Consider the following 8,948-nt stretch of genomic DNA (forward strand, 5'->3'; position numbering starts at 1 on the left):
GAAAATTACAAAAAAGTATCAAATCCTATAGATTTCGTTGTTGCATTACGAGGGAGCAAATGTTGATTGGCGTGAGACTTGAAAAGGCCAACACAATAAAAGAATAAACACAACAACAATGAGGCACTGAACATAACCATAATCCACCTTTAACAAACCCAACATTCTTACACTCAAACACCATCAATTATTAATATTCAATGAAAAAGCTAATTTTGGCACAAACAAAAATTTCGATTTTGGAATACAAGACAACTATCGTATTTTAAAATCGGGTTCGCATTTGAATAACGATCCCACTATTTATACTTTCACCTTCCCAGCGCTACTTTTCTCCCAGTATTAATTAGAAATTACTATTTAATACATAGTTATAAAAACAATTTTCTGTTTTTTAGTGCCGAATGCTCGGTGCTTATGCCATAGTTTTTATCAGTTAGATCTTATTATTGGCAATTTCCAGTATTTATTGTTGGTTAAGTACTTTTTGTGTAAGTTTGAAAGAATGATAAATAAAGCAATAATGTTTTCGGTTTCTAAATCCACGGCCAACTTATTCCGAATCAGAGGCGTAGCCAGAAATTTTCAAAAGGAGGGGGGTTGGGGGGTTCTGAAAATTGGTAACTGTCGATTTTTTTAGACGGTTACAGTTAGCAGAAAAGCAGATTTTCTAAAGTCATGCGGATCTAAAAATCGTTTCAAGCTACGAAAAATTGCAGATAATTGCAGCTTTATGATACAGAAAATGCTTTTTTTTCGTCATATTTCAAAAGTGGAGGGGGTTCCGACCCCCTGGCTACGCGGCCTACGCCCTATTCCGAACACCCTATTCGAATCATTCTATTATCTCTAGAAAAGTCGTTTAGAACACCAAGTTTTTCTTAAACTTTCAATTTCGCTTTTCAAATACAGAAAAACCTCCCAATGCAAAAAAAAAAACGTTGCAGCAGTCTTTTTTCATATTAAGCCCGACTCAGTAATTATTTTTAGTTAAATAATGCTCTCTGTTCCTGGCCCCATAGTGAGCACATTGCCACTTCAAATATTTAAAAAGAAACTTATTCGGATCATCCTATTATCCCTGGCAAAGTCACACGGCAAATATTCAAACTGTTAATATAATTCCCGAATACCGAAAGACTTTCATTTATTCATAAATATTACTCTCTGTTCCTCACATTGCCGCTTAAAATCATTTTGAACGACTTATTAGAATCACCCATTATTCCTAGCGAAGTCAGATAGCAAACCAAGTAATTCTTCTAACATTTAATATACTTGACAAGTACCGAAAAACTGTATTGTAGCAATACTTTACAGTCATTTTCTGGAAAGCTCAGCAGGAAACAATTAATATGATGCTCCGTCTGGCAGAACCTGTCACAAACTAAACATTATTTCCACCAAATTGAAAACGAATTCCAGAAAGTAAAATCACGTGAGGAACGCGTGATCAATGCATGGGTCAATCGTCTTTGCACCATGGAAGAAGTCTTAACGAACATATTATTGAAAAGCATATTCCCTTAGGCCCACGCCTGATCCAACATTGTATCTATTTATACATCTGATTACTTTTTTCTTCGAGTAGTTTCCTCGAGACAAGTTTTCTAAATTAGGTTATAGATACAAAATCGACGTTTTCCGGGTCAAAGATTGCGTTGAGATCTTTATTAACCCACTTTCGTGAATCATGTTTGATAACAATCTGGAATAGGAATCTTTTATCTTTTTATCTCCGACAAAAACTTGATCAACTATATGTAAGAATATGTTTACCGTCTGCGGTTAATTGCATTGCAGATTGAGACGGAAACCGAAAGAGTGCAATGACCTATTGCATATCTCTAAGGTCATATCAGCTACGCCATTTCTTTGGCCCAGAGTTAATTCGATTTCTTGTAACCACATATTTGACCCAAAAAGTGTTGCGTAACTTCAAGAGTTGTTTTCAGCCCATGTTTGAAGTCCTTTCGAAATTACATTGACTTGTTTCAACTAATCTCTTTTAAGTTAGGACTATGATATTTGAGAGCACGACATTGTTTCGTGTTTATTTATAATCCACTTTAAAAAGGCACTGAACAATCTCGATAAATTTGGTGCAAACGATACAAATTACCAATTAGGAAAATTATGGAGTAGGCTACCAATTAGGTCGGTCCGGGAAAACTTCGAATAAGAAAAAAAAAGCCAAAATCGTTCATTGATATTTGAAGTGACAGATCTCAGATTAAATTGATTGATTGGTGTAGTATGTTTGGCTCCTTTATAGTAACATGTTTGCCCTTAAAATGTTGCGAAAATTCAAAAGTTGTTTACAAGCCAAGTTCCGGGTCTTTGCAGAATTACATTGACTTGTTTCAACTAATCTCCTCGAAGTTTTGAACTATGACTTGTAAGACACAACACAGCATTGCTTTTGAGACTATTCACAGTTCACTTCTAACAAGGTACGGAACGACCCCTCGAGATTCCGTTCCATTAACAACCAATTATGAAGACTGTCTACTACCAGTTACGTTGGATCAGGATAACTTTGAAAAAGAAAAAGGCAAAAGTCGAAAATTCGGGTTACCGTTTTTTAAGTGCTTCTCAGACCAGATTGATTCCCAGATCAGATTGATTCCCAGATTGTGCCAAGACAAAAATTTTCCATCGACACTATTTCTTTGACCCGGGGAAAGTTTGGCTCCTTTGTGGTAACATGTTTGACCCCAAAAATGTTGCGCAACTTTGAAAGTTGTTTTCGAGACACGTTTAGAGTCTTTGCGGAATTACATTGACTCGTTGCAACTAATCTCCTTTAAGATAGGACTATGATTTTTAGAACATAGCACAACATTGTTTCGTGTTTGTTTATAGTTACTACTTGTTATGTTAGGCCAGGGAAACTTTGAAAAAGAAAAAATCGAAAATTGATATTCGGGTGACCGTTTTTAAGTGCTTCTGGGATCAGATAGATTCCCAGATTGAGCCAAGGCAAAATTTTTAATTTTGTTTACAAGCCATGTTTGGAGCCTTTAAAGAATTACATTGACTTGTTTCAACTAATCTCTTTTAAGTTTGAACTATGACTTGTAAGACACGACACAGCATTGCTTCTAAGTCTATTAACAGTTTACTCCTGACAAGGCACTGAGCAAGCTTATGTGTTATTAAAAACCAATTATGAAGACTGCCCACTACCAGTTAGGTTAGGCCAGGCAAACTTTAATGAGAAAAAAAAGCAAAAATGAAAAAGGATATTCGAAGTGATAGATTTGTGAATTCCTTTAGGAGCCAATTAATTGATTCATATTTACATTATTCCAATTCAACACTGTTCATTCATCTGTGCCATTTTCTTGGCCCTGATATAATTTGTTGCGCAACATTGGGAGCCGTTTACGACCCATATTCAGAGTCTTTGATTGACCCCCTTCGGCTAATCTAATTAAGTTTGTACTGTGACATTTAAAACTACTAAATATTTATTTACAGCTCACTGGATACACTTCTTTGAACAACATTTCGAGATTCTACGATGCGAACTACCAATTGAAAAAACTATGCAACACAATTAGGTTGGTATACTATAAACGGCAAAAATCGAAAGTGATATTCGGGGATTTGTGAATGCCTCTAATCAGATTGATGGTTTGATTCCTAAATTGTGCGACAGGTTACAATCGACCAAAGACGCCTAACCTAGGTTGATATAGGCTTATTCCCACCCTGTTACAGACATGTAGAAAGCGGTTGACAAGGGTCGAAGAAAATTTTGCGATACTATCGGCTATTCATCCCCGACGCATGTAAATTTATAACGCATTGTGTTATGTTGTTTTTTCGTGAATATAGTATTTTAGGCTCAAAAGATGATTAAAGGTGACAAAAAGTCTATGTCCCGCAAAAAACAGAGCGACTTTGATTTAATCTAAATTGTCGCTTAGACATTACTTATTTGTGAGCGAATAAACAAAGGATGCTTGGGCATCTTATATATATATAAGCAGGGATTCCATACCGTCCTTATTTCTAAGGTTTGTCCTTATTTTTGGCTTATTTTTAGCTTGCGTCCTTTTTTTTGGCTTGCGTGTCCTTATTTGGACTTCATAAAGAAAACTTTGTGTTGTTTGTCTTATCGCCAAAGCTTTATTGTGGCATCATAAAAGCAACACAATCTTATTTGGAACAAAGAAGCAAGGCACAGATAGACATGAGGCATTGTTAGTGTGGCGACCCGTAGGTTTTATCGTGGTGGTGGTTATTTTAGCCTAAATTTGAAAATGAGCAAACGTAAGAACCTTTTTCGTGAGTACGGGAAAGAATTCAAAGTTAAACGAAGCTCAAAGGGTGAGTGCATTGTACACTGTGACGTCTGTAATTGTGACATTAACCTGAGGCCAGGAAAGCCAGCTATTTCTGCTCACAATGCAGAAATTTTTCCAGTCGTTGTATTTTGGGTTCCAGATCGATGGAATCCCTGTGAACAAGTGACACTGTAACACACGGTGTTAAATAAGCAACAACCAGTACGGGCAAAAAGAAGGCTCAACAGCGACACCGTGCGGCGAATATGCGGTAATATTAAAGTCGCAATGTCAAATGTGATTGGCAAATTTTGCTATTATTCGTTTATACAGTGCATAATTCAATGCATTGATTTATATTATATAACTCGAAGTATCAACTTGGTCTTCACGCACACGAGCATCATGATTGATGGTGCCATATATCGGATTGATGTAAAATATACGCCATTTTTCTCTTCGGTAAAATGATATTTATTTTTATATTCAATAGTTCTCCTTGACATTCCATCAACGAGTGAGTACTTTTAACCTTCTGTAACGGGGCCATCCGCGACATACACGAACCGCATTCACGACCAAAACCGGATTCAACATAGATAAATAATGATTTATTTCCCAATATTTCATTAAAGTACACACTGCACTGAAAATGAACGAACAAACAATAATCAAAAACATAATCGAAAGGGTGCGGAAAAGACTGCAAGGTCGATTGACCCCTATGCCAAAAAAATAAACGAATAAACCCCATGCAGGACAAGTGAGGGTCGGGGCAGAACACACATAAAAAAATCCGAAAAATAGAATATATTTTTTTTTGTTGTAGATGATATTGGGGAGAGTCAACTGTTTCGTTCTCACTGATTTCAATAGACTGTAACTAAAATTTACCTGAATTTAGAAGTATCATCAGCACATATGGTAATACATATCAGTGCTAACCCCATTGTAACCGCAGGAAAATAATTACATCAGACTTTAATAAACATAGACAGCCTGTCTGAGAAGTCAGATAACAAAACAATAAAAATCTCTAATCTACATTGTTACTATTAGCACTAATCTCCAACGCGTCATGTTTAACACAAAGCTATTATTAGATAAAAAAGCATTTACTAATTGATATTATTAATAATCGTAAATGAAATTGATCAAAGCAATATGGTTCACAAGTTGAGTCCATTCAACCGTTTTCGATGTAAACCGGGATGAAGGAAATTAGAACATTGTGAAAATATTTATATAGATCGAAATCTGTTATGCCTATATAGTACGCCACATTCTTACATAAGACCTTATCACACTTTCACCGCGGAGAACACAAAAGACAATCGGTACATGTGATACGTAACAAGGAGTCGTTCGAAGTCATGTGCAAAGTCAGCATACTTTTGATGCTACTACTCGCCAATTGCAGCCACGTTCTAAGTTTCTTTTTCATGATTTTCTCGTGAAATATTAATAACCGATTAATTTCCCAATTACCCAATATTTTGCGCACATACATTTTAACCCCCCAGAGAAGTAACGGGCCCCAGGTTGGGAACTGCATAAAATCTGTTAATTCATAATATGTATATATATTTTATGTAATCGCAATGAACGTTATATCGCCGGATGAGAACAAAACAGGCCTAAGTCACAATTTTAAGTTTTAAGAAAAACGCAAAAAATAATTTGGAATTTTTTTATTTTTGAATTTCTAGATATTCACACTTAGTAAAGACCTGAGCTCTGGTTATTTTAATGTGGATGTGAATATCTTTGTAGTCAATATTTTTTGGCACTTCAGCTTCAATTCCTTCCTGATTTTTTACCTCCATAAAGGATTTTGGTAAAACAAGGCTGAACAAATTCAGGAATTAAAGTTTTGGACATTTCATTTCTGATGTTCATGCCCATCATATTGGAACTCAGGACTATCTTTTTTCAATATTTTGGGGTTTTGAGCCATTTTCTACAAGGTGATGGTCTTGAAATCCTGAATTTTTCAATAATAAAAGTTTTAGCTGGACTTAGGCCCATTCTGTTCTTAACTTCTACAAAATATTATAGTCCTAAGTCCTAACATTTTTATTCTTGAGAAATTCAGGATTTCAAGACCACCACCTTGTGGAGCATGGCTTATAAGCCCAAAATATTGAAAAAAGTGAATTTTCCAAAAATGTGACTTAGACCCCTTCTCTTCTCATCCGGCGATACTGTATACAATTTCAAATTGATTTGTTAAGAAAATCGTTGAAATCAAAATTTTTCATTTTCATGAGTGGGCCCAAAACCGGTATTTTTTATATTTGAATATAATACAGAACTTTTTTACAATTCTATGATCAAAAATTGTTAATAAAGATTGAACCAAATGCACGTGTACGCAGTGATCATTTCACTCTTTTTCAAGAGCGTGCTAATTTCTCACGTTCATAAAGAGTAATAAAACTTGTTCGAGGTCAAATTTTCGTTTGCGTATTTCATTTTTCCGTACATATTGAACCATGTCGTGGCCTCGTATTAAAGCACACCGAAATTCTACTGACTGCATATGTTTTTACTTCGAGTTGTTTCAAGTTAAATTTGTCTCCTCGCTTCGTTACGCCCCGAGGCGCAAAGGGCTGAGATCTCTAACAAATAGTATTTTATTATTTTTCGCTGTCGTCTACCTGTAGCGTGATATGACAATTTAGCATACCGCTCAATTACTTAGCAGTGTCAGCTACTGATAGGTATCACAGAAAATGAGGTAATTTGGTAACGTTAGATTTAGTTGAGAGCATATAGGTAACTTATCGCATAGTTAACATGTGTCGCAGGTGTATAATCACCTATACGATAACTTGAAAATATTTTGAAGTCAATGCTAGACAATACTTGATAAAGTTTAATGGAATTAAGTTAGCCGAATGCTTTTTGTCTTGAGATGAACCTGATTGAAGACTCTCATTTTCGTTTCGCATATATTGACGTTCGGATATTTGTACCGAGTCTGCTTTTGTGTAATTTTATATTGTGACGTGTCACTGCATACGACGCTTTCATCCCTGTTTGATATTTGGCGGTTCGTTGTAACAATTTTAAAAATATTGAATTTTCAATCAAAATTTATTTAATAATATTCACCGGAGTACGCTACCGGTTTTCTAATGTATTTATTTATTCTTTGCCATAATTGGTTGATGATAAAAATCTATTGAAAAATGAATTATAGCTCATAAAATCTTCGAGTTCAACGCAGCAAATTTGGCGTTGCTGAACTTGCGAAAGCAGTTCATCCTATTGTCTAAAACTCGATATTGGAAAATTGGATGTTAATGGATAGAATTGTTGCGTTTAAAGTTCTTGTCAACTCCAACTGCTCTGATAACCATTATTTTTTAAAACCAGTGTGCTATTGAACAAAACATTAAAACTATTTTATATAAGTGTTTACTATTATAAACCAAATTGGTCACCTTTGTGAACTTGTCTAAACATTGTCTGTCCTTAAGTGTCATTATGGTTAGCTCAAGGATTTGGTTAGTTTGGTGTGTGTGTAGGTAAAGAGGCCCGATTAGATCAACAGGTAGTAGCCCTGACGCAACACGGCAAATCTAGTGTGTGATATATTGATAAGCTCTACCATACTCCAGTACTTCGCATTTCTAGGCATGTTTCGTTTCCAAGGGTCAAGGCCATCAAGGACGATTTCTGAAGGAAATTTGCAGGTCTGGCCATAGGATTCCCATGGGGAGCGTCTTGTAAGATGGGGCGGTGTGGAACAGGCATAAATTGGCATGAGATGGGACAGAAAAATATGGGTACTTCAGAAGTATGTGTACCTGGTTAGAGTTGAGCCATAATTTTATTCCGATTTTCCTCATTATAGTTCTATTACGAGTTCGGGGACTGTCTGTGTTAGCCAAGTAAATATACCCTTTGTTCATAGGTTTCAGTCCCTTTACAAAACTTAATGTAAGGTAGGCAAACGAAATTAGTTATCTCCATATTAGTACACACACTTCTGGTGCGCCGAATTCAGAAAGTTGTTGTTTTCCCGATACCCTATTACGTTATTTTCGTTACCATTAATTTCTCCCTACCATAATGGGGATTTACAATACGAATCACGGTTTCTATCATGGTGATTTCACATGAGATGTATATCAATTCTGCCTTGAAGGCAAATTCGATATTCGAACCATGCTCGGCTTTGTATAGTAATGAAATATTTTTATCCCGGGGTAATCCAAATCACTCAACTGCCGACAGTCGGGAAATTTCCGCTTGATTTATTATAAAACTTCAGTAATACATAAGCAAACAATACACTTTACATATTCAGATCTCCACGAAGTTTAACTGAATAGTATTTGAATAGTAAGTAATATGTAGATTTATTTCCCATCTACTCTGCGAATTTTCGGCACTCCCGTAGTGTAGGTACCATGCATGTTAGGGTAAGACCAATTTTATTCCAATTTTTCTTATTTTAGTTACATTAAGAGTTCGGCGACTGTCTGTGTTAGCCAATCAGTCCCTGTACACAACTTGACGTGAAGTAAGAGAATAAAATTAGTTACCTTCATGTTGGTATGATCGATATCGATTTTCTCCACCAACCACGTGTCCATGCGTCTGAAGGCTGATATCGCGAGGCATGTCCTTTCACGTAGTGGT

Source organism: Styela clava, chromosome 11 (genome assembly GCF_964204865.1).
Source record: "Styela clava chromosome 11, kaStyClav1.hap1.2, whole genome shotgun sequence".
Taxonomy (NCBI): Eukaryota; Metazoa; Chordata; class Ascidiacea; order Stolidobranchia; family Styelidae; genus Styela; species Styela clava.